Source organism: Geotrypetes seraphini, chromosome 6 (genome assembly GCF_902459505.1).
Source record: "Geotrypetes seraphini chromosome 6, aGeoSer1.1, whole genome shotgun sequence".
Lineage (NCBI taxonomy): Eukaryota > Metazoa > Chordata > Amphibia > Gymnophiona > Dermophiidae > Geotrypetes > Geotrypetes seraphini.
In genome coordinates, this window is record NC_047089.1 from 182,466,263 (window position 1) to 182,493,875 (window position 27,613).

The 27,613-nt window shown below is 42.5% G+C and overlaps 1 protein-coding gene across 1 annotated transcript in view; it reads left to right on the forward strand.

Moving 5' to 3' along the window:
- Nucleotides 1–5,692: 5,692 nt before the first annotated feature.
- LOC117363196 (neuropeptide Y receptor type 1-like) overlaps nt 5,693–27,613 on the forward strand; it is a 47,684-nt gene continuing 25,763 nt past the window's right edge. Inside the window, exon 1 of the mRNA XM_033950605.1 lies at nt 5,693–6,313. The gene's annotated coding sequence lies outside the window, so the exon portion shown is untranslated. The remainder of the gene's footprint in view (nt 6,314–27,613) is intronic.

Below are 27,613 nucleotides of genomic sequence, written 5' to 3' on the forward strand. Positions count from 1 at the left end.
GTCTGCCTCGATCACCTGCACTGGAAGCTTGTTCCAATGATCAACCACTCTCTCTGTGAAGAAATACTTTCTGGTGTCGCCATGAAATTTTCCGCCCCTGAGTTTGAGCGGGTGCCCTCTTGGGCCGAGGGTCCCTTGAGAAAGAAAATATCATCTTCCACTTCGACACGTCCCATGAGGTACTTAAATGTTTCGATCATGTCTCCCCTCTCCCTATGTTCCTCGAGAGTGTAGAGCTGCAATTTGTTCAGTCTCTCTTCGTACGAGAGACCCTTGAGCCCCGAGATCATCCTGGTGGCCGTCCGCTGAACCGATTCAATTCTGCGCACATCTTTACTGTAATGTGGCCTCCAGAATTGCACACAGTACTCCAGATGAGGTCTCACCATGGCCCTGTACAACGGCATTATGACTTCAGGCTTTCGGCTGACGAAACTTCTATTGATACAACCCAATATCTGCCTTGCCTTAGATGAAGCCTTCTCCATTTGATTGGCAGTTTTCATGTCTGCACTGATGATTACTCCTAAATCTCGTTCTGCTGAAGTCCTAGTTAAAGTTTCTCCGTTCAAGAAGTACGTCCTGCATGGATTTCCGCTTCCGAGGTGCATGACCTTACATTTCTTAGCATTGAAGCCTAGCTGCCAGGTTGAGGACCAACTTTCCAATGTAAGCAGGTCCTGCGCCATATAATTCTGTAAACTGCATTCACTTACTATATTACATAGTTTGGCGTCATCGGCGAATAGTGTTATTTTACCTTAAAGCCCTTGAGTCAGATCCCCTATGAATATGTTGAAAAGGAGTGGACCCAGGACTGAGCCCTGCGGCATTCCACTGATCACCTCCGATGTTTTAGAGAGGGTACCATTAACCACCACCCTCTGAAGTCTGCCAATCATTGACCCGTGCAGTTAGTGTCTCTCCTAACCCCATCGATTCCATCTTGCTTAGCAGCCTGCGGTGTGGGACACTGTCAAAAGCTTTACTGAAGTCCAGGTACACGACGTCCAAAGACTCTCCCAAGTCCAACTTTCTTGTTACCCAGTCAAAGAAGCTGATGAGATTGGATTGGCAGGACCTACCCTTGGTGAATCCATGCTGACTGGGATCCCGAAGATTCCCTTCATTCAAGATTGTGTCCAATTTGCTTTTAATTAGTGTTTCCATGAGTTTGCACACTATTGATGTGAGACTCACCGGTCTATAATTTGCAGCCTCTGCCCTGCAACCCTTTTTTATGCAGAGGAACGACATTAGCTAATTTCCAGTCCAGGGGAACTTTCCCCTTACTTAGGGAGAGATTGAATAGCTCAGCCAAGTAAGTAAGGTTATCTTGAAACACTTACACATGTGCCACTGGTTTGGGCTGGTATTGTGTATTCACTTCATTGCAGTAGTTAGGACTGAGTGGAGATCTGGTGGAGAAACCAAGATGGGCCGCCATAGAAAAAATGTTACCCACGGTAGTGGGGGCTGGGAGGGTCCCCCTCAAACTCCAGGAAGCAAGTGGGGGAGTGGAGATTTGGGAGTTTATGTATGAGTGAAATGATGTAGTTGCCATGTTAGTCCACTCTTCAAGGTAATATGTAGAAATAAAAAAAAAAAAAACATACAGGAAAAAATAATACCTTTTTTATTGAACTAACTTAATGTAGTTTATGATTAGCTTTCGAAGGTAGCCCCTTCTTCTTCACATCAGAAACTGAGGGATGTCTAGGGCAGAGAGTATGTGAGTGTACATTGGGACAGGGATGGCATCTGGGTGGGTGTCTGGTGTAATAGTATGTGGGGGAACTGGGGGCACAGTATGAGTGTGGGGGGGGGTACATGTAGAACAGTGTTTGTCAAATAAAACTATGCCAGAAGTGAAGAATAATAATGCACTTATGAAAAGACCACCTAAGTTGTGACACCAGATGTGGGTTCTGTGCCCACTTGGGGTTCCAACCCACAGTTTAGGAAGCTCTAGTGTAGGGTTTGTATAGGGCGTGTGTGGCACAGTAGTTAGAGCTACAGCTTCAGCTCCCTGAGGTTGTGGGTTTAAATCCTGTGCTGCTCCTTGTGACCCTAGGCAAATCACTTAATTACATTACATTACATTAGGGATTTCTATTCCACCCTTACCTTGCGGTTCAAGGCGGCTTACAAAAGATTAATCCCCCATTGCCCCAGGTACATTAGATAGAGTGTGAACCCACCAGGACAGATAGGGGAAAAATGCTTGAGTACCTGAATGTAAACTACTTAAGCTATAAGTGGTATATAAATGCTTAAATAAAAAAAAAATATGTAGGGGGTATCTGGGATGGATAGGCTGTGAGTGAAATATCTAAGGTAACAGAGTAGAGGCGACAAGAGTATGTATTTGTGAGTGTATGAACGTGAGAGTTCTGAATTATAGGTGTAGTGCATGGGGGAGTGGTGCAACAGAGGTGACTGAGGTGGGGTAATTGGGTATGTCGGGTATGAAGGATAGGAGTGTCAAGGGCACAGCAAGTATGTGAGTAGATGGGGTCTGCTCTGGGAAAGCTTACTGAGGCAGTAATGCAGATGGGGATGCCTGAGGGTGTTAGGGGTGCAGAGAAGCATTCAGGGAAATACTCCCTTCCCCTTCCTCCAAGGGCAGATAAAGTCTTAGTCAGTTTGGGGCAGTGGGATGAGGTGAGCATGGGAGACACTATACTTAGCTCTAACAATGTTGCTATGCCACTTCTGATCCACTTGTTCAATAACCCATGCAGCCTGGCAGCAGGAAGAGTGTTTAAGCACCATCTCCTGCTGCTGCAGGGCCAAGTCTCATGCTATAAAAGGGGATGCTGAAAAGTTCTCAACCCAACCAACTTCCTAAATTTTAAGTGGTATTTTGCCACTGTAGCTGAAAAGAGTGTTCTTTTATTTTGCAAAGTGACAATTTGCAGAATCGTAATGTTATGTTTTGACATTATTTCAGATCATTAATTGAACTATGTCAATAAAAAGTGTGGAACTCCGAGCCATCATGAAGCCTATTCCTGAAGAAGAAAACTCCAAAGGTGTGCAAACTTTCAGTGTGGAGATTTTGAGACCAAAGATTCAGCAAGGTCTGGGAGGCCTCAAACGGCGTCAACTCCTGAAACTGTTGACCATGTCCATGACCTGATTTGGGCAGATCAGTGAATATCGGCTACAACAATTGCTAAGATACTACAGATATCCAGGGAATGTGTTGGGTGTATAATTCACGAGCAGCTGGGTATGCAGAAGCTGTCAGCCAAGTGAGTGCCCAAATGTTTGAATGCTGATGAGAAACGACGTCAAGCGGACACTTCCAAGTTGATTTTGCAGCATTTTCAGTCGAGCTGGTGCCAACTTTTTGAACTGTTAGTTACTGTTGATGAAACATGGTTACACCACTATGATCCTAAGACAAAAGAACGGTCCATGCAATGGCGGCACTCAGGTTCTCCAAGGCCAAAGAAATTCAAGACCCAAAGTCAGTAGGAAAGGTCATGGCAACAGTGTTTTGGGATCAGGAAGGTGTTGTAATGACTATCTTCCAAGGGGCCAAACAGATAATGTAGAATACTACTGTAACTTGCTGTGCCTTGAAAGAAAAACAGAGAAGGAAGATGCAGAAAGGAGTTCTCTTTTTGCAAGACAATGTAACCACTCACAAGGCTAGCATAACGATGGATGTTTTTATTTATTTAATTTGTTTTCTATCCTGTTCTCCTCAGAGAGATCACTATGGGTTACAGGTTAACATACATAATACCAAAACAAAAAATAGGAACTTTGACTATTTCAGCCTTTGTAACCAAAGCGGTGCTCAGAACCGTGTAACGGTGAGAAAATCACGAGTCGGGGAACGTTCCCCTGTGAGTGTTTTCAGTCCTGGCTCTTGCAGACACTCAACTTGTAACTAACTTGTAAGTTTCATGGCTCCACTTCATTCCCTTCTTGGTTGGACTGAGAACTTTCAAGCACCCCCTTGTAAGCCGCAGAATCACACAGATCGGCACAGTAGCACTCTGGGAGTAATGTGTAAGCATGGAAGTATGAGACCCATGTCTCAATCCGTCCTCCTTTTTCTGGAGCCATATGATAACCCTAAGCATGGCACTCCCAATTAGTGTCAGCACAACCCCACCCTCCCCCCACTATGCTAACCTTGATTAATGTGTTCTGCTGACCTTGACACTCCTTAACCATTTACTATGTGCAGTATTTTGATCAGCAGCTCAGAGGATGCACATTGATCCTTCTTGTTGACTGCTGGAGGTGAGAAAGAGCAAGACCTGAGCAGGAGGAGCACCTTTCCCTCTGATCCACTGGAGAGACTCTTTCCCCTTATATGTAGTGGAATGGGGTGGGCCACTGGACCAGCAGGGGGGTGACTAGCAAAACTGTATGCGTACATGAAATACTAGGATCCTGGCTCTTGCCTTCCTCATACTTGACTTTATTCAGGTTTCTACTTCTTTCCATTTGCCGAGTTCAAAAATTCCAGAAAACCAAACCAAAGTCAGACAGAGAATGAAAAAGGAAGAAAAGCAGTTTCTTAGCAACCCTGGCCCCTGTTTTTTTCTCTCTCTCTCTCGCTCTCTCTCTGTCTGATTGAATTCTGATTCCTCTTCTAGAGCAGTTTTTATGTATATCGGTATGATGTGATTTCTTTATCACAAGGGGAAAGAAAAGCTTTCAAGAATTTATTTATTTTACTTTTACTTTATTCCACATTGTGAAACATTACTTGGAAAGCAGAAAACACGGTTTGAGCCCCTCCCCCAGCACCAAGATAGCTGAGACTCTCCATATTCCAAAAAACAGAATGAGTCTCCCCCCCCCCAATCCACCTCAACTTGAGTCTTTGTCTGCCTTCTCCCCAAGTGAATCTTCCTCCACCTTCTACCTCCCCCAGCATACAAGAAAGGCTGCTATGACTATTTAAACTTTTATAGCACTGAAGGGCATACGCAACGCTGTACATTTTGACATTAAATGCTGAGTCTCTTTTGGCCCCTACCAGGCAAGACAAGAGAGCCTCTCTCTGCCTGCTCCAAACCCTGAAGAAGAATGATTCTCTCTCTGCTTTCCTTCACATGACAAGCAGGCTAAACAATTTTCTGATCTCCATTCCCCCACCCCCAAACAAGAGAACTTTTCTCTGTTCCCCACATGCCCTCTCCGTGGAATGAATTATTCTTTATCTATGTCATACTCCACCTTCTTAAACAGCCTGACCCTCTCCCTGCCTCCTTTACACTCCAGAAAGGCTGGACTTCATCATACCCCCTCCCAGACTCCAGAAAGTGTGGTCCTCTCCATGCCCTTTCCCAAACTCCAAATAGGCTGAGCTTTTCCTTGCTCTACCCCCCCCCCCCCATACAAACACATAAGCTGAATCTTCCCCTGTTCCTTCTCCTTAACCCCTTCCCCAAAGCCTGTCCCTGACATCTGCATATGCTTAAGATAAGGGGAATGGTGGTTGTGCCTCCTGTCACCCCTGCTGTGACTGTGGTGGCGGCAAGAGGACTCCCCCAGGGAGATCGAGAGGCATCTCTATGCCATTTGATGCCCATATGTGGCTGACTATCCTGCTGTCCACGGAGAACCTACGTAACCTACGTAATTACACTTTCTCCTCCCCATAAGACAAGTTGAACCTCTCTCTGCTTCCTCCTCCAAACAGAATAAACCTCATTGTTCTCCTCTTGAGATAGTCTGGGCCTCTTTTCGTCCTTGTCCTCCCCACCTTATCCCTTCCTTCCTTTCACCAGACAGGGTAAGTCTCTCCCCACCTTATCCCTTCCTTCCTTTCACCAGACAGGGTAAGTCTCTCTTTTCCCTCCCCATCCCCACCCTCACCAAAAAAATCTGAACCCCTCTTTTATTACTATCCTCCTCAACAGACAAACTGAGCCTCTCTCTTTCTCTGAAATCTATTTTGTTTCAATCAGATGGTTTTTCCCCCCTCTTTTCGTTCTCAATCTCTGCTTCCAGTACTTTTACTTTCCCCTACTCCTTTCTCCCTCTCTCTCCTATTATCTCTATATTTCCCTCTTCTCTATTTCTCTCTCTGCCCCCTCTTTCTCCCTCTCTGTCCTTCCCTTCCCTCTCCCTGCCCTCTCCCTCCCCCTCCTTAAGACATCCCTTCTGCTGTCAGGGAGAGAGCATCCTCCTCCTTTTTAGAGAGGCAGCAGAAAGAGAAAGGAGAGACTGACGAGGAGGACGGCAGAGCCGCTGAGCGTTCAGTGGAGATCGGAGCTCAGGGGGCTCGGGGCAGGTGTATCGCATCCATGCACACAATGTGCCAGCAAAAAGCTCGGAGGTGAGTGCGTACAACTGCTTCAGCAATCAGGAATGCCCTAGTGACAGTTTCTGCATTTCAAAGATATAAAGGAGGGGTGAGCTAAAGAAAATCACCACCATCAAAAAGAAATCTAACCTGCAATAGGTAGGGGTGGGGGGAGAGAACAATCTGCTGAAATGCTTCTTTCACTCAAACTCAAGAGAGCTGTGCAGAGTGCAGTGCATGAGGCTTTCTACTCTCCCCTGGATTCCTGAGAGAGATTTGTGGAGCCATCAGAAGACAGCTGGACACCATGCACTTCTGGTCTTTTTAGTCTGAACCAAAGCTGTGCACTGAAAATGTCTGCACGCATGTATGGACCTACTCAGGTGTGCAGAGAGCTTTCCACACAGGTTCTTATGTATATGTGTGTATGTGACTTCATGTTTACAAATGTATTTCTGTGCTTATGTATGTGATCTCACATGTTCATGTGTTCTGGTAACTATGCTGAACACATATTGGTGCATCTATGTTATGTTCATATCTATCTATATATATTTGTGTTCATTTGTATTTATGAGTGCATATCTGTGCACCTGTTCTTATGTGTGCTTGTGTCTACATGTGGATATATTATCATGTATGTGCACATGCTCACAGTTGTACATAAGTGCTTGCATTTGCATATGGGGGAATGGATTCTGTGTGTGAGAGGGTGCAAGTCAGATTTTTACATTTCTAATAACTTGGGTTTGGACTGGATTTGTTAATAGTGGAAGGAGAGGTGCAGGGAGATGCTCTGTTTACATAAAGGTGTTGTAGTGAGCAGCTGAGTGGCGGCAGCCGGATTCCTGAATATCTGTGTACATGTACCTGAAACCTGATGTATTCAGGGTATCTATGCCAGCAGTAAAAGCAGTGGAGAGCACAACTGCTCCGTGCAGACTTAGCAGAGAAACTGGGAGGCTTCAGAGCACTGCAAGAATGGGAATGCAATTGTATAAAAGCAACAGGACAACAGCAACAAAAAAATCTATTTTTCTCCTTGGGATCTAGCTAGGTGCTTGGGACCTGGGTTGGCCACTGTTGGAAACAGAATACAGGGCTTGATAGAACTTTGGTCTGTCCCAGTAAGGCAATTCTTATGTTCTTATGACATGCAAACACATTGTGGAAACCTAGAATACTGTATGCTGCCATATGAAAACTGTCTGGGAATACTGTGTCCCATCCTAAAAAAATTAAAGGGAATAGAGTTTCACAGCCTTCTCTGGGAATGCCTGGCCCAATCCTACAGAGACTCTGTGGATAGTGTACCACACTTAGAAGACTCTCTGGGAATAATTTGCCCCTCCTAAAAAGACTTTGGGGACTAGTGTGAGGACTCTGGTAATATGGGGTCCCAGGCTAGTGTGTCCCAATCCAAGAGAACTCTGACAATAGAGTGAGTGCCCTGGGATAATACTGTGTTCCATCCTAGAGGACTTGGGATAGTGTGTCCAATTTTCGGGTATCTCTCTGGGACTTGTGCATTCCATCTGAGAGACAGAATTTTGGGAAATACTGCAGACACTGGGAACAGTCTGCCCTATCCTAGAAAGATTTTGTGAATACTATGTCCCATGCTAAGAGAATTTTCTGAGAATGCGGTATTAAGTCCTAGATAGATTTTATGAATAATGTGATCCACTCCATGGGGACTCTTTTATCTTAGAAAGATGTTAACAATAGTGTGTCCTTTTCTAGAGAAAATATTGGTATCTTAATAGGTTATAATAGTGATATAATAATAGGTTATAATAGTGATATAATAATAATAATAATAATAATAAATGTTATATCTTATAAGCTTTGTCTTTGCATGAGCTATCTTCTACAGAGGAGGCTCGAATCTTAGAGACTGTGAAAGTAATCTGTTTTTATCACTACACAAACCTGTCCTCAGGGGCCCATATCCACAATGTTCCTGATGATAGGATGTGTTTACGAAATAAGTGCTGAAGTGTAAGAGGTGTTTGTGTGTGTGGAACATAGAAAGGGTGTGAGTGCAGTAATTTATGTAGTAAAGAAATAAACTTTATGTCAGAGTGCTATAAATTGTCACTATGATATCCTAGAATCCCGCAGACACATTATGCTATGGATGTGTACGGTGTAAAAGAATATAACATGTTACAGTTAAATAAAGGACACGAGGGCTCAAATTAGATTAAACGTAAGAATCACCATACTGGGTCAGACCAAAGGTCCATCAAGCTGAATATTCTTTTTTTCAGCAGTGGCTAATCCTGGCAGGATCCCAAAAGATATCAAGATTCCATGATACTTAACGTACAGTGTAGTAACTTCATGACATGCCTCCTCATCTTTGTACTTTTTGAAGAAGTGAAAAATTGATTCATGTTTACCCATTCCACCCATTCTAGATTTTATACCCCTCAGTCATGTCTCCCCTCAACTGTCTGTGCTCCAAACTGAAAAGCTCTAGCCTTCCTATGAGAATTGTTCCATCCCTCTTATTATTTTAGTTGCCCTTCTCTGTACCTGTTCTAATTTCACTATTTCTTTATTGTGATGTAGCAGTCAGAAATTTGCACAGTACTCAAGGTGCAGTTGCACCATAGACCAATATAAAGACATTATGATTTTTTTAAAAAAATGTTATTCCCTGTTCCATTCAATGAAGTTATGGGGAAATACTTTTAAAACCAATAGGAGGAAATATTTTTTTCAGTCAGAGAATAGTTAAACTCTGGAATGCATTGCCAGAGGTTGTGGTAAGAACGGATAGCCTAGCTGGGTATTTTTTTTTTTTTTTAATTTCTTTATTCATTTTAAAACTTTCAACAAGTAATTCATTATACAATCATATACACTATAATAATACTTATTAATCATACATTCACTTTGCCTTCCCATCCTTCTTCCAATATAATCATATAATTTTATACATATAAAATCCTCCCACCCCACCCCCCCTTATACTTTAATAATTAAAAGGAGAGAAATAAATTATTAATTACTCAATTATAATTAATCCTTACAATAATTTGTTAATGGCTCCCAGACCTCCATAAATTTTTTATAACTTCCTCGTTGAACAGCTATTATTTTCTCCATTTTAAAATATGGCACAATGAATTCCACCAAAAACTATAACTTAATCTATCATAATTTTTCCAATTCCTTGTAATTTGCTGAATAGCAACTCCTGTCATTATGAGTAAAAACTTATTGTTTTTATTAGATAGTTGACTTTTTTTCCTCATTGAAGTTCCAAATAATATTGTATCATATGAAAGTGCCACCGGATTCTCAAGTAAATTATTAATTTGACTCCAAATAGATTTCCAAAAATTATATATTAAAGGGCAAAAAAACAATAAATGATCCAATGTTCCAGCTTCAAGATGACAGTGCCAACATCTATTAGACTTAGAGCTATCTAATTTTTGCAAATGCACCGGGTTCCAGAATGCTCTATGTAATAGAAAAAACCAAGTCTGTCTCATAGATGCAGACACTGTGCACCTCATCCTCCAAGACCAAATTTGTGGCCATTGAGACGTAGTAATTTGATGCTTGATCTCAATGTTCCAAATGTCCCAAAGACCATTTTTTGGTTTTTTATTTATAAATCCAGATATTAATTTATACCACTGAGCAGCCTGGTGCCCCAGGAAGTCCACCTGAAAACACAAGAAAGGCAAACTGTACTTATTATTGAGATTTTTCCATTCAGGGAACCCTGCCTGAATGGCTTGCTTCAATTGCAACCATTTATAATTTTGTAATTTATTAAGATCATATTTGTGTTGCAATTGTGAAAAATCAAGCAACTTTCCATTCGAAATAACATCATCTAAAGTACGTATGCCTGCCTTCATCCAATATTTCCAGATGATCTTATATCCGCCAATTGTAATCTTGGAGTTTAGCCATATAGTCTGATATGTTGATTTGAGGATTGAAGCCTAGCTGGTTTTAAGAAAGGTTTGGACAATTTGCTGGAGGAAAAGTCCATAGTCTGTTATTGAGAAAGACATGGGGGAAACCACTGCTTGCCCTGGATCGGTAGCATGGAATGTTGCTACTCCTTGGGTTCTGGCCAGGTACTAGTGACCTGGATTGACCACCGTGAGAATGGGCTACTGGGCTTGATGAACCATTGGTCTGACCCAGTAAGGCTATTCTTATGTTCATATTCCTAATAATTCCTAGCATTTTCTTTGCTTTTTTGGTCATTACTGCAATATATTGTTCACAATGATGCCTGGATTCTTTTCCTGGCTGGTGACTCCTAACATGGAACTTAGCATTGTGTACTTGTAATTTGCGTTATTCTTCCCAATGTGTTTCACTTTGCACTAATCCACATTAAATTTCATCTACCATCTGGATGCCTCTCAACAGTGGTGTACCAAGGAGGGGGTCCACCTTGGGTGCAAGCTCTAAGAGGGTGCATAGCTGACACACCAGGTCCTGGATCTCCTGTCATACTCTACTGCTTTGCCGAACCAGCAGCAGTGGCAGTAAACTTAAAATTCAGCCATCACGAGACCTTCCTGCACCTCCCTGTTGTGCCAGTTCACCCCCTTCTGATATTACTTCCTTGCTCTGGAACAGAGCCGGCAGCCACAGGGAGGTGCAAAAAGATCTCACAATGGCTGCATTTAAGTTTACAGCCGCTGCTGCTGATTCAAGAAGCATACAGCAGGGGTGGAGAGGTGAGGGGGTAGGATACTGGATGACATTGAGATATAGGGAGAGAAAAGAGAGCAGGATACTGGTATGGAAGAGTGGTGGAAGGAGAGGAAAGTGGGGTGGAGGGAGAGAGAGGGGGCAGATGCTGATGGAATTGGGGTGCAGGGAGAGGGAGAAAGAGAAAGGGAGACAGAAGGAGGAAGTATACTAGATGGAATTTGGTTGGAGAGAGGGAGGGAGGAGATGCTGATGGAAGTGGGGTGAAGGGAGAGAGAAGGGGCATATGCTGATGGAAGAGGGGTGGATAGAGAGAGAGAGAAAGGGCAGACATTGGATGTTGGTATGGAGGGGAGAGAGGGAGCCTATGCTGGATGGAAGTGGGGATGGGAGAGAGAAGGGATCAGATGCTGGATGAAAGTGGAGATGGGAGAGAAAGAGGGGAGAAGATACAGGAAGGAAGTTGGGAGGAGAGAAAGGAAAACAGACACTGATTAGAAGTAGAGAGTGGGGGCAGATGCTGGATGGAAGTGGAGAGGACAGAGAGAGGTGAAGATGCTGGATGGAAGGGGTAGAGAAAGAGGGCACACGATTGGAAGGAAGGAATAAATAAAAAGGGTACATTTTGGATGGGGAAAAAGGATAAAGTTAGTGAGATGCTGGAGGGGGTAAGGGAAAGAGGTGGCAAGCTGTAAGTACACACAGTAAAAGAGGGAAATCGAGGGCTGTATAATAAGAAAGAATTTAATCTAGACAGATGCAGAAAATAAATTGAGAAGGAGGATGAGAGAAGGGGAGGGGGAGGAGAAGGGAAGGGAGAGAAGAAGGGAAGGGAGAGGAGAGAGTGAAATGCCAGATCGGGGGGGGGAGAGGGAGAGAGAGAGGAAAGGAGAGGATAGAGATGCCAGACCATTGGGGAGGGGAGGGAAGGGAAGAATATGGATGCCAAACCAATGAGGGTGAAGAGAGAGATGGAAGGGGGAAGCAGACAGTTTCTGGAAGGGGCATAGAAGGAGATACGATGCTATATGGATGGGGCAAAGAGAGGCAGACAGTGGATGGAAGGAAGAGAGTGATGAGGAAAGCATAAACTAGAGAAAACAAAGGTAGAACAAAATTTTCTATTTCTTTTTTTGCTTTAAGATAAAGTAGAATTGTAGCTGTATTGATAAACGTGTATAAATAGAAAATGAAAATAAGGTAATCCTTTTATTGGACTAATTTTAATATCATGTGGATTATTACTAAAAATCATGTTTTCATATAAAGGAGAGGGATGTTAAAAAATGATGGGCCCCAGATGTCACATATGCTAGGTATGTCATGCCTCCCAGTCTTACAAGGTCCTTCTTCAATTTCTCACAATCAACATATGATTTAACAACTTTGGATTATTTGGTGTCATCTTCAGATTTCATGACCTCACTCACTGTTCTATTTTCAGCTATGTTCAAAAGAGATGGCATGCATACCGTGAATGAAAGTCTAATTATCGAGGTTTTAAAAAGATGAGTACAACAGTCCTTAGCAGGAAAAATAGCAGATATCATGTAAAAGAGGCTTTTACATGCATAGGTTAATAAATATTTTAAGGGTGTTATAACAGGGGCTCCCAACAGTTCTTGGGTCACATCAAGCCAGTAGGATTTTCAAGACACTTACAATGAATATGCATGACAGAGATCTGCATACAATGGAGGCAGTGCATGCAAATATATTTCATGCATATTCATTGTGAATATCATGAAAACTGGACTGGTTTGTTGTGTCCCAAGGACTGGGTTGAAAACCCCTGTGTTAGAGTGAAACAGGTCAATAGTGAGAAGAATTTATCTGCATGGCAACCCTTGCTATCCAAATAGGTGGAACTGTCAAAGGCCAAGTTCCACCTATTTGGAGAGCCAAGTTTCATTGATTTTCAGAAGCACTATCTAGACCAGAGTTTCCCAAGTTGATCCTGGAGTATCCCTTTGCCAGTCAGGTTTTCAGGGTATCCACAATGAATATGCATGAGATTAAGAATATATGAATAGCCTTACTGGGTCAGACCAATGGTCCATCAAGCCCAGTAGCCCGTTCTCATGGTGGCCAATCCAGGTCCCTAGTACCTGGCCAAAACCCAAGGAGTAGCAACATTCCATGCTACTGATCCAGGGCAAGCAGTGACTTCCCCCATGTCTTTCTCAATAACAGACTAAGGACATCAGAACAAGGGAAGGCCACAGGGGCCATGGCCTCCCCAAAAATTGGTGGTCACAGTTACTTATGGCTCTACTTGGTGGTCAGATTTAATTGTGGCTCTACTTCTCCTCTCACCTCCTCCCAGCCGCTGTAATTTTAAATCTTCTGGCAACCACTGCACAGCATTGCTACAAAATGAAGACTTCCAAGGCAGGCCTGCTCGTTGATGTTGTGTGGCAGCTGCCAAAATATTTAAAATTACAGCAACTGTGGAAAGCAAGGGGGGGATTTGGGAGCTGGAGAGAGGTTGTGCCACAGGATCCTTCTGGGGCTAGGACAGAGCCTTTGGACCCCACCAAAGGAAAAAGCGTTCTGCTGCCTGTGATTGTAGATATCCTGAAAACCTGTCTGGCAAGGGAATCCTCCAGAACCAACTTGGAAAACACTGATCTAAACCAGTGATCTTAACTAATTTTTAAGTTGAGTCTACTTTGAATCCAGATGAGCTGACAGAGAGCCGCAAATTATCTTTCCATGTGAGGCCGTGACACTGCTTACTAACAAGTGACAATGACATCCTCTTCTTCTATTAAGAAATTACTTGTCCTTCAAGCATCCAGTCCTTTCCCCCATCCACTTCCTGCTTTCTGTCACCAGCTTGGTAAGAGAAAAAGAGAGTGGTGAAGAAAAAACGGAATGATGATTGAATCTGCCAGTAGCCCCCAGCCTTGCATTGAAGAACACTAATCTAGACAGTGCCACTAAAAATCATTATTGGCTATCCCAGCACTATCTGCCAGTGCTGTGGTGGTGCATGAACGGAACTGTTATCTGGTTAAAGGGAGTAATTCTCAAAAAGTTGTCTAACATTAGATGCTGGGATGATCCATGCTAAGCACAAATTTTAGAAAGGCAATTATGCACGTAATTGCCATTATAGAATATGGGTCATTCCATGACAAGTGGCCCAGAACTCCTCACTCAACCATCTCAGAAATTGCTGAAATTTTTTCAGGGAATACATAGGGACATCTGATGAATATATCCAAAGTTTTGGAGCATGATCTCAACTAGGTCCAGAGTTAGGGGCCCCTTTATTTAGGTCTTTTTTTGTATCTGTGGAAGATGTCAAGTGGACCAGTTGACACAGAATTACCTGAATACTAGTGTAAGTCTGCTTTCCGTGAGCACTTAAGCAAGCTCAAAGGCTGGTGTAAATGCTCGTGTCTAACAGTTAAATGTGAACCAATTCTATTCTATAACCCACACATGTGTTAGGCATGCCCCTGACTCCCCCTTGCCTTCTCACATCCACACACCCTCTTGTAGTTGCACACTACGGAATTTGCATGCATAATTTGTAGAATCCCAACTAAGGGTTGTTATGTGAATAACTGATAATTATTTCCAATTAGCACCAATTAAGACTAAATATAGCCAATAATTGGTTGATGCCTCTTTTACAATTCTCAAAGTCTTTTGTTAGCCTTGTTGAAAAATTGCAGAATATAAGACCTATATAGTATAGTTATGCACATAATTGACCCTAGTCTATAACCTGCATGAGCAACTTTGCACACTAAGCGCAAAATTGAGTACACAGGTTTATAGAATTAGGTGGTTACATAGAAAAACATAAAAAATTAAGGCAGTTAAAGACTGTATGTGGTTGTAAAACTACAAAAAGGCGGTTTACAAGTCCCAATTCCTTTCCCTTTATATGGCCTATCCAGTCTGGCCATCCATGCCATCTAATCTCCCTTTCACTCCCTTAGAGATCCTATGTACATGTCCCAAGCTTTCTTAAATTCAGGTTAGTGGCTATATTCAGACTGCTAATCCACTCTACAGACTGGGGGTATAATGTCTACCATCCTTGAATGTCTCTGAGGGAATAATATATCTCACTATACAGACTTGGGGCATAATGTCCACCATCCTTAGAGGTCTCTCAGAGAATAATGCATCTCACTTTTACAGTCTCAGGTTATAATTCCCACCTTCCTTGAGGTCTCAGGTATAATGTCCTCTATCCTTGAAGGTCTCCCAGTATATCCCATCCTAAATCTCAAGGCATAATGTCCACCATCAAAGAGCATTCTCATGAAATAGTATCCCAAATCCTAAAAGGTCTCTCAGAGAATAATATGCCCTATTCTATAGCTTCAGAGAATAATGGGTCCCATCCTAGGAGGTCTCTCCATGAACACCGTCTCTGGGTATAATGCCTGTTCTATAACTGCACTGCTTAACTGTATTAGAATCCCTGTGAGTTTTCTTGGTAAGGCTGTGTTGCAGCTTGTCAGTGATAGTCCCTCTTGCACATTTGTCTGAGATAAAATATTGATCCAAGGAGCCAAATGTCAGGAAATCTCCTGGGTTCTAATCCCAGTTACTGTATATTAGAGCTTCTGACTTTGGCTAAGACATTGTGGGCTGTAATTGCGGATGCCTAGTGACACCTAACCTAAATCCATACGTAACTTATTTTTTTCTAATTGGTTAAATGGCGTGGTAATGACCACATTAGTACAAAACAAGAGAACAGATTAACCACTGTCGACAAGATCCACAGCCCGGATTGCTATATGGTATCACCCGTTTGCCTTGTATTACCCTGAGGAAGCCGCATGAGTGCGGCGAAACGGGTCCCCGTTGGTTGGATACACGGGTCTCTTACGGCTAGATGAATCTGCCGTCATTTACTGCATCATGTTTAAAAGATAAGTGCCAGTTTAAGGCCTGTTCATGATGTTCCATCTTTGCTATTTTGCACAGCCTATTTAAATCTTTATCTTTGCTATTTTGCACAGCCTATTTAAATTGATAAGCTGGATTTGCACTAGCCACTTTAAGAAATGTTTGCACTTTAGGCTTTTTTTGCACAGTAAAAAAAGATCGAAAAAATATAAAAAATAATACTAGATAAGTACTCCTCAAATATAATGAGATAACTAGTTTAGAGTGGTAGTATCTACAACAATTTTTTTAAAATTTGAATATTTAACATAACATAAGAATCAAAAATGAAGGTTTTTTTGATCAATGAAAGAAACCACATGCCACAATTCCCTTTTGGACAATAACAATATTATCCTGGGAGTGGCAACTCTGAGATCTTTTCCTTCATTTAATAATTAATGTATTACCATTAGAATTAATGGTTTGTTGTCTCCAGTAGATTAACCTTTTTTGTGGATCGTGGTAATGACCACACCATAAAAACTGATTGTAATTGTTTTTTAAATTGATAATTAGAGTTATGTGCAGATAAGTGTGCAGTGCTTACCTGACAAGTAGGGGTGGTTAGGAGTGGAGAATAGGCGTGGTAAACATAGGTGTTGCTAGGCAAGTGAGATAGACACTGGTAAAATTAGGCCAGGTTAAACCAGGCCGAATATACCAGTGCCTAACGATACCTATAAAGGTGCTGTTTATAGAATCAGGCTCTTTGTCTTTTTGTACCTCATTTATCAGCTTGTAATTATGTAATGTTAACAATGGCCTTATTGTTTTGCTCTGTATGTTCAGAATTTGTCATGTGATATACCCAGTTATGTACCCCGACACACATGAATTTTTGATGTCCTATGATAGTGCTTTCTCAACCTGTAGGCACACCTAGCAATGAATATGCATGAAATAGTCTACATGCTATGGATGTCCATTATACACAAATGTATTTCATGTACATTCATTAATATTGCACAGTTACAAGCAGATAATCCTAAAAAACAAATGAATTAGGTGTGTCTCCAGGAGAAGACTGAGAAGAATTGTTCTGTGACTTTGTAAAATGTGTTGAGATCCTCATCTAGGACAGGACTTCCCAAACCTGCCCTAGGATCTATTTGCATATCCTGAACCTTCAGAGGATATAAATGGATTTCATGCATATTCATTGTGAAAACTCAGTTAACTGTGGGATCCCCAGGGCAGGTTTGGAAAGACCCGATTTAAGGGAATATTAGTTTCTGTATCAGTGATTAAACTAAGTTGTGCTACTGGGTGATCTTTCATGTTAGCAAGGCACAAGATTCATTCGACTAAGTAGTACCACACTATTTAACATCATTCTCTGGTATTTTATTATACCAATATTTTTTCAGACTTTGGTTAGACCCCCTGAGACAGGCCTATTGACCAAAACATGGCCCATGTTGGGTCTGTTAATAAAATTCTTATGAGCATGTGTTGGTTTCACCGCCACTGTCTTTTCTTTTTTTTCTTTTAATAATTTATATTCCGCATATTCTACAATTCTATGCGGATTACAAATTATTCAGGTACTCAAGCATTTTTCCCTAACTGTCCCGGTGGGCTCCCACTCCATCTAACGTACCTGGGGCAATGGGGATTAAGTGACTTGCCCAGGGTCACAAGGAACAGTGCGGGATTTTCTATTTTTGGCAAGGAAATGCCCTCACTTAGAAAAAAAGAAACCTCCATCAACAAGGAGATGCTTGCTGGAATGTAACCATCTTGTCAAGGTCATTTTCCAGAATGTGACACAAAACCAAGGAATTGGTGATTGATGACACTGGGCTTTTTGCAAGGAAGGAGGAGTTCCTAGGACAATAACTCTGAGTTATCCTGTCTCTCTTTAATAGCAGAAAGCTGGCAGGGAAGTCTTCTCTCAAACTAAACCATCGAACATTGTTTTGCTGTAGAGTTGCCAGATATAGGATAATTATATTTGAATAATAATTTTATCCCATGCACAATATATGGTCAATAATGACAGTGGGAAAAATATATAATAAATTTTCTTTTTCTATTTGTAAGTCATCTTGTTGAAATTCAAAAAGGAAATAGCTATCCAACATTTCTCCCTCTCATCCTTCTATTCCCCATGCATCTCTACCTCACTCCTATCTCTCTATGCCTAATTTTCCTTTCTTCCTTTCCCCGTGTGCACCATCTCTCACTCACACACTCATGTCTATTAATTCTCACTTTCTATTCTCTCCCTCCTATGTCCCAAGTTAGTGACTATATACTACTGATTATACAATTAAAATCACCATACACTAAACTTAAAAAAAGTAAAAGCAACTTTAGTGGGAGGAGAATGAAGGGGGGAAAGGAGGAGGTGATCACTATTTCGAAGTGTACACTTGGATCCCGACCACAGCACAAATATGAACAGATCCTATCGGACTCTGGTGCACGGGGCCGGGGCTCGGGCAGGCTCCCGGCTGCTACAGCAGCGGAAGGCAGGAGCTGGGACAAAAGCAAGAGCGTGGACACCAGCGAGGAAGAGGAGGAGCAGGAAAAGTCCAGCCCACACACCCCTCTCCCCCGACGCCGACCCTGTTACTTTGTTGGAGCCAGACTCACTCCATCTTCCCCCAGCAGCAACTCCGTGCAGGGAATCGCTGCATATGGCTGGCCCACAAGCCTTCCCTCTGACGTCAATTCTGACGTCAGATAGAAGGTTCCAGGATAGCTACGCAGTGTGTTAGTTGCTGCCTGCATCCCTGCATGGAGTGCTACTGGGGGAGGAGGGAGCCAATCCGGCTCCAACGAAGTAACAAGGTCAGCTTTGGGGGGGAGGGGTGCAGCGGGCGAGCAGGCAGAGAGATATTCCCAGCAGTGGCTTTAGCAGAGAGTGGGCAGGGAGGGATCCCTGGTGACCAGGCCATGTACCCCTAACAAGCGGCCCTTGTACCCCCATAGGTACACATACCGCGTGTTGAGAAACACTGGTTTAGGTCATATCCTCATAAACAACAACTATAGCCAAACGTGTCTTCAAAGACCTGATGCTAGCATTCAAATCCTTGCACGACAGGGCACCAGGCCATGGCATATATGCCAAACTGGTCCCTCCACTCCCAGGATGAAATATGCCTCAAAACGCCCCCTGGTCGTGCCCTTCAACTGCAAACCACCAAACAATATTCCTACTCCCACTTCATACCAAGCCATTGGAATCAGATCAGGTCCCTTGAAGGTCTCCTCAACATACCTCTTTACCTAACTACCCTGCCTACAGCCGATGGATTACAATGAAATGTATATTAGTACTAGATCCTCGGTATATGTTGCATTAGGAAATATGCTTGTATTGATAAATCTTGCACCATAATTATGGCAAATTTAACCTGTAAACTGTATATTATGTATACTGATATTAGATCCCTAGTATGGAAGCTAAAATTTAATGCTAAGAAATGCAAGGTCTTGCATTTGGGCTGCAAAAACCTGAGGCAACGGTACAGTTTAGGGGGTGAAGAACTTATGTGCATGACAGAAAAGCGGGACTCGGGTGTGATTGTATGTAATGATCTTAAGGTGGCCAAACAGGTTGAAAAGGTGACAGCGAAAGCTAGAAGGATGCTAGGTTGTATAGGGAGAGGTATGGCTAGTAGGAAAAAGGAGGTATTGATGCCCCTGTATAAGATTTTGGTGAGACCTCATTTAGAATATTGTGTACAATTCTGGAGGCCGCACCTTGAAAAAGATATAAAAAGGATGGAGTCTGTCCAGAGGAAGGCTACTAAAATGGTGTGTGGTCTTCATCATAAGACGTATGGGGACAGACTTAAAGATCTCAATCTGTATACTTTGGAGGAAAGGTGGGAGAGCGGAGATATGATAGAGACGTTTAAATACCTATGTAATGTAAATGCGCATGAGTCGAGTCTTTTTCATTTGAAAGGAAACTCTGCAATGAGAGGGTATAGGATGAAGTTAAGAGGTGATAGGCTCCGGAGTAATCTAGGGAAATTCTTTTTTACAGAAAGGGTGGTAGATGCATGGAACAATCTCCCAGAAGAGGTAGTGGAGACAGAGACTGTGTCTGAATTCAAAAGGGCCTGGACTAGGCACGTGCGATCTCTCGGAGAGAGAAAGAGATAATGGTTACTGCGGATAGGCAGACTAGATGGGCCATTTGGCTTTTATCTGCCATTATGTTTCCATGTTCTATATTTTTATATATCAAGTATTGAGTACTGAAAATACCCTGAACTGTAACTATGACAAATTGTAAACTGTTAACTGTATATTACAGTATATATGTTAACCTGTAGCCTGATCTAAGCTCTTTGGGGAGAACGGGATAGAATTAAATAAATAAATAAATAAATGTGAACAGTCCCAGACACATGCATATGCACATGCTGCTGTTACGTTTTGAGGGGGCCAGTTTCAAGTGAATTGCTTTCTGCATATTGTGCAATCTAACAACACTTGATTCTTGGAGCGCTTATGTCATGGCAAAAAAATGTCTAGGTGGCGGTCCAACAAAAATGACCAGTCCCTGCTCTGACTCTCCAGAAAGAAAATATGTTTCCTATGAGCCTCAGGGTAATAACACAAACATCAGCCGTCAGGAATTCAGGGGATCTGGGGGGGGGAAAGAGGCTGGTGAGATGCATATCAACAAGACTATAAAACAATTTCTTGGCAAAAGAAATGTGGCAAGAGTGTTCATGACCCTAGAAAAGTAGTGAGAAGCCTACCTCACCCTTATTACTTCTCATCCAGCTCTCATCAGGAGCCATCACAAACAGCCTCTTACTGTTGTTATCCTGCTCTCTCAGCCATTGAATGTAGTGAAAGGGCCACAGGGGCCACACCCAGGACTCCTTATCCCATTGCAACCATTAAACCTCTCACAGTGCCCAAAATATTATTCACACTTGCCAGACATGCCTAACACGCATCCCACACACATCTGTCCCAAGTCTGGGCCCAGGAATCACCCAATACCCTTTTCTCTCTGAAAATAGCCTCTTTTATTTCCAGAAGCATAAATATACCACATACATACTTAAAAAGAAAAGAAAATATATGAAAACTACACAAGCAAGCATAAACATACCACATACATATGGTGTTGTAACCCAGCCACATGAGCCCCAGACAGACAGGAAACTCTGTCCCGAATCTCCTATCACATAGAGCTGTGAGTCCAGAGTAGAGAGTTGCACGGGGACAGAAATCCCACCCATCCCCGCCCGTGCCCGTCAGGATCCTCTCCGTCCCCACTCATCCCCACAAGGAATTACCTCCATCCCTACCCTTCCCCATAAAAAGCAGCAATTACTTCTGACAGGATCATCAATTCCAGTTTCTTTTGTGTTTGCGCTGCTGTTTTCCTTGTGGAATCTCTTTGGTGGAACCCTTTTTTTGTTTTCTGTTCAGGTAATTAACTCATAAACCTCTTCTTTTACTAAGGCTGACATGTCCATTATATTATATGAACGAACCCTGCTTCCAAAGCCTTCCATCCCCGTGGGAGTCCCGTTGGCTAGAGAAGGGTCCCCATGGGAGTCCCGTGGGTTAGGGGGGATTCCCGCGGGACCCACGGGATTCCTGCGATCCCCGTTCCCGTGCAGACCTCTAGTCCAGAGACTTTAGCAGAGATGTCCTGGAATGCAATACTGTATCTGAGCTGCAGGAAAGTCCTGACAGTAACTGACAATAAGTAGAATGGTTTTATTAAGTCTCTCATAAGACTACTGTTATAAGCACAGACTAAATGTAATTTAACTGAAGAAGATATATTGTGAGCCTCCCCAGGACAGATGGAAAAATGCTTGAGTACCTGAATAAATTCATGTAAACCATTCTGAGCTCCGCTGGGAGAATGGTATAGAACATTGAATTAATAAATATTTGCGGCAATATTTTCATTATACAAAAAAAAAAGGATTTCAGAGGGACTTCACAGCTGAATTCCACAAGTGCCCATAGGTTTTATTTTCTAATTTTTTAAAAAGGAACTGAAAACGTGTACCTCCCTGTTCTCATCCAGACAAACATACACAAGCAAGCACAAACATACCACATGCATACAAAGAAAAGAAAATATATGAAAAATACACAAGCAAGCAAAATCCTATAAGGCCAACATTTGTATTACAACTGCAGTATAACTACTGATTACAAGAGAGAGAGAAAGATACTTGCACAAATAAAATAAAAGCAAGAATTTTCTCTAACAATCCAAAAGCTTTCTAATGGCTGTCCCTAATTCACAGTATGCTGCAACACACACTAGCAAGAAAAGAAAAATTTGATAGGTCTCAGAAGGCAGGGAAGAGTCTGAAAGAATGCCTTTCTCTAAGGACCAAATCAAACACACAAACGGGGATGAACCTGAAGTAGCACACTGGTGAAGGGAACTACTGTATCAATTGTGTTAATTAGCAAAAAATACTGAACTCCCTTACACACTCATTTTGTATGTTTAAAAAAAAATTCTCATAAGATATATATCCATGCAAAAATATTTTATGCTGAGAGACCTGGAGGCCACTTGGAGACTGTGCCCTGGATTTGACCTCATCACCCAATCATCGCATATGTTGTAAATAAATATTACCGTATTTTCCCATATATAGGCCATGGCCTATACATAGATTTTGCAATACATCATCCCCCCTCCCTTAAATACCTCCCTTGCCGGTAAATGCCATCATCACTTTTTGTTATATTTATATGGCTATATTTAGATGGTTATTTTTATATGTCGCGAGAACTGACAGCAGCCAATCAGGAAGGGCGTGGGGCGAGGCTTGAGATTGCAAACGTCGCTCCTGCCCTGCACAGCGTGTTTGGAGGAGGCAGGCGTGGCCATCCAGGAGGTATTTAAGGGAGGGAATGATGTATAGGCCACCCCATTGTATAGGTCGATGTAGGTTTTAAAACTCTTACATAAGCTATGTAAATTTGACCATGTCTCCCCACTCCTGGCCAAGCTCCACTGGCTTCCGATAATCGCCAGGGTCCACTATAAATGCGCCTGTTTAGCTTTCAAAATCCTATATGGTATCCTCCCTCCCTTTATCCCTCTTTCTTGGAATTCCTCAAACCCTAATACCACCAGATCCTCCCACAAATTAAAACTATCCTTCCCCTCGCTAAAAGGCATTTCCCACACAGGAAAGCTAGGGACCTCCCTCCACTTCAAAATCACTGAGCTCTGGAAAAACCTTGCCTCCCCTCTTCGGAACTTGAGCTCTCTCCAAGTTTTCAGCAAACATCTGAAAACCTGGCTTTTCTCAAAAAATGTAAGTCTCCCTCCAACTTAGGAATCAAGGAAACTCTTATATCTTGGCATCCCAAGTCCTCTAAATTTTCTTCACACTTCTACCTCTAACCCTCTGTTGTAGTTCCTTCCTATTTCTCCTACTGTAAACCGCGTCGAGCTCTACGAACGTGGAGATGATGCGGTATACAAACCTAAGGATTAGATTAGATTAGATTAGATAAATTGCGGCTAGTAACATGGAGCAGCTTATCTAAGAGTTTTAAAACCTACATTGGCATTTCCTGCGGACTATACATGGGGGCGGCCTATTTATGGGGAAATACGGTACATGCACAGCTTTGCGTGGTGAATTTCAGCAAACTTCAATGTTTAAAATAAACTCTTAAGCTCAAACTTAACACTGTGCACATAAATACTCATTAATGTCAATTAGTGCTAATAATTGCTTGTTAGTGGCCAATTATTGGCACTGATTGGCTCATTAAACAATTACGTTGTGTGCGCAATTTAGTTGCCATATATAGAATCCAGGGATTAATGCCTCCTATTTTAGAAGCTAGTAAGTGGTCCCATGTTAACTCCATGTTAGGCAGTTACCGCATAGTAAGTACAACATGTTAACTGCCAAATACTTTCCATACCCGCTCTCCACCTATGCCAGTGGTTCCCAATTGGGGTGCTACCGCCCACCGGTGGGCACTGAGAAGTCTAAGGAGGGCATTTTGTGTCCAAGTCATGTTGAGGGGGTTGAGGACCAGCCGCCGCCCCCTTGAGCAATTGACAAATCCAATGGCCACTGATGGCAGCACTGCCCCAAAGCTTCTCCTCTGATGCAAGCTGCCCAGGCGGAAACAGGAAGTGCATCAGATGAGAAGCTTTAGGGTAGTCGCGCGGGACTTGGTGAGAACGTTGCCGTGTCCGGACATCTCAGAAAGAGAAAACTACAAAGAGCGCCCGCAAAGGTGAGGGGAAGGGAGGAAGGTGGCCCGATAAGGGGAAGAGGTTGAGTGGCACTGAAGGGAAGTGGAGGTGGGAGGGAAGGGTAACAAACGCTGAAGGGAAGTGAGGAGGGGGAGAGAGAGGGAAGCAGACACTGAAGGGAACTATGTACAATATAGTTTACCCAAAGGGGGGCGCTATCGAATCATTCCCTAAAAAAGTGGGCTCTGATTCAAAAAAGATTGGAAACCTATGACCTATGCCATGCCCCATGACACACAAAAAACAATGCATGGTTTGCTGCATGCTGACTGCAAAAATTCTGCAAAGCCCTTTAAATGTTATATATTATGCTATGTTATGTTAATCAGGTTTCCTATTCCGCCTTTACCTTTTCAGTTCAAGGTCAGATTGCACTAGAAGAGGTTGGGTCAGTGACCCAGGAAGTTACAAAGGACAGTTTGACACAGATGATCAATATAGTTGCTGGTACAGGTAGATCAGTACAACTATTAATACAATCAGGTTGTAGTCATAAATACATAGCTACAAGTACAAGTAGGCTCTTCATGTTGTCCCAGGAGTTGCATTAAACAGTTTAGAAATGGGCTTTTACAATTGCCAGTTACTTCAGGGCTGGCTCCCTGTCTTGATACAGAAATGCTTTTAAAAGTTTTCTAAACCTGAGATAGCATTTTGCTAATTGATATTGAATGGATAAAGTAATTTGCCTGGTGTACTTTATATTGTTGCATGCTGGGAATTTTAAGTGGAAAAGATTTCTGGTGGAATATTTGTTGGAGGCACCCTGGAGTAGGATGGCCAACTCTATCAGATAGTTGGGGCATTGCCTGTCAGGATCTTAAAGGCAATGATGCCTAATTTAAACTTGATCCTTGTGATTATGGGCAGCCAATGTAGTTTTTATTTAGTAGGGCTGTAGGTTCTGATTTCCATAGTCCTTATATGAGTCTTTCCGCTGCATTTTGAAAATGCGATAGTAAAGTCTGATTTCCATAGTCCGTATATGAGTCTTACTGCTGCATAGTTGAAGATATGATAGTAACATTTTAGCGCAGAGATGTGGCTTCCACACAATAAAATACGTATTAAGTACTTACAGCAAAGGATTTGATAAAATAGACCAAGAAGCAGCATTATTAACTTTTTCGGATGTGACACGGACAAGAGGTCATAGACTGAAAATGAGTGGCAGCAGGTTCAGGACGGATATCAGGAAGTAATTTTTCACACAGCGCGTGGTGGGAATTTGGAATGCTCTCCCGGAGGATGTTGTGACAGAGATTACTGTTCTGGGATTCAAGCGCAAGTTGGATGCACACCTTCTTGCAAATCATATTGAGGGCTACGGTATATCTGGGTCTCCATTCGGCAGTACCTAAAGGGGCCGCCACGTGTGTGGATCACCGGACTGGATGGACCTCGGTCTGATCTGGTGAAGGCTTTTCTTATGTTCTTATGTTCATGGAAGAGCTTGTTTGTGTGAAACTGGGTTGCAAATCCGAAGACGGAGCTGCCAAGTTACCCAGTTCTGAGAGGGAGATTGTAGGCCGGTCCAGAATTTGAATAACTCTATTCTGATGCATTCTTGGACCTGCAGCACTGATTCCATTGGGTAGAGTCAGAGACTACAAACACCACTCTGCTTTGGGATGTGAGTTCTAAACCAGGATTGGCCAAAACATCTCCCTGCTGGAACTTGTAACAAGGCAGCTCTGAGAAGATGCACAGTAAGGATGCATAATATACATGTTTGGTCCTTTCAATCCTTGCACTTTCAGAGGCAGACAGCCAGCCTGTCTTGGTGCCTCCTTAAAGAAGTTAGCTGCAAGCTGCTTGGTTTTCTGCAGGCAGATGGAAAGCCTGAGCGAGTAGAGACACACTAGGAGCAGGAGAGACCTGTAAAGAGATGCACAGGAAGGAGGGAAGACAGAACAGAGACAAACATGGCTAGTGAGGAAAGAAGAGGCATGGAGGAAATAGTGCAGTAGTTAAAGTACTGTATTTGGCTGAAAACTGGTGAAGTTGTTTCAAATCCTGCTTCTTCCAGAGACTCTCCTTCTGAATTTGGGCTAATTCCATCACCTTCCATTAGTTCAGATACAAACAGGGCAGGAGTTATTAACACTAGGGTTGCCAACTGGATCTAGATTTGTTTAATAGGGTTGATCCAGTCCTATCTAGTTCTGATTTCTCCACTGCACTCCCTATGGGAAGCAAAACTACAAATCCCTGCATGCAATGGGGTAAACCCAGAACTGGATCAATCCTGTCAAGCAAATCTGCATCCAACAGGCAACCTTAGCTAACACTGTTAAAGCATATAATTACTAAATAGGCCCCACTGAATAAAATGGAATCTGTGGTAAATAATAAAGTATGCCTCTGCCTTAACTAGCATTAACTCTAATCTTTAATTTGTAAGCTCTCTGAGGAAGGGACTTAACAAATGTATCTGAATTTATAACTCTCTTTAGCTTTGTTTTGGAAAGGTAAGTAAGTAAATCCAAGGACAAAGATACCTAAGAGGGGAAGGAAGAGACATACAGAAAGGGTAAAAGGTTGCCAAAGATGGGCTGATTTCTACTGCTTACACTAACCTGGAACCTTTTTGAACTTTCTTCTTTTTCCCATTGTAGCAGGAATGAAAAGTGTGTGTTGGAAGAGGGGGTGGTGGAGGACTACTGGCTTGGATCTAATACCGTTTCATTTTTCTAGAAAATTACCAGTGACAAAAAATAAAATGTAAAAATGTGTTCTTTTCCTTTAATAAGATTGCTTTGCTTACTGCCTGGTACAATGGAAGTAAGGAGGATAGATTGACCAGGTTTTACTTCCAACAATGGAAGTAAAACCCAGATGTCTCAATCCGTCCTCTTTTTTCTGGAGCAATATGGTAACCCTAGCCCAGATGGCATGTGCACACTGCACAGGACTGACAAACAAGAGCACTTAGAACAGGGAACGTCAAAAAGGAAAACGCTGGGGCTGGCATGAGGAAGCAGGCAGGAAGTCATCTGCGCCTGAGGTGGCAGCAGTGGTGAATATTCCCTTTGTAAATTACACTTCTCCCTCCATATTCGCTGTGATAGGGGATTAACAGAACTGCAAATACAGAAAAACCGCAAATAACTTTTTCATATGTTATTCGCTGTTTTCTATTAAAAACATCATGAATATGGTGAAACCATGAATAACATGGTGGGAGACCTGGCCTGTTCCTGAAGGAGAGGTAAAACACGGTGAAGAAAGTGCTGGGAATCGGCGATTTTCTCTGTAAACTCTTAGAATCAGCGATTTCTCTATGCAAGCTGATGTAATTTGGAGGGAGGAGCCAGCAAGCTAAAAAACGTAAATAATCGAAACCACGATTGCTGAAACTGCGAATACGGAGGGAGAAGTGTATTACAACTCCATTGGAGGGTGGGGGGAGGAGAACAAGCAGAAGGCACTCAAACCCAAAACTCTCAAGACAGATTCTGAAGGTT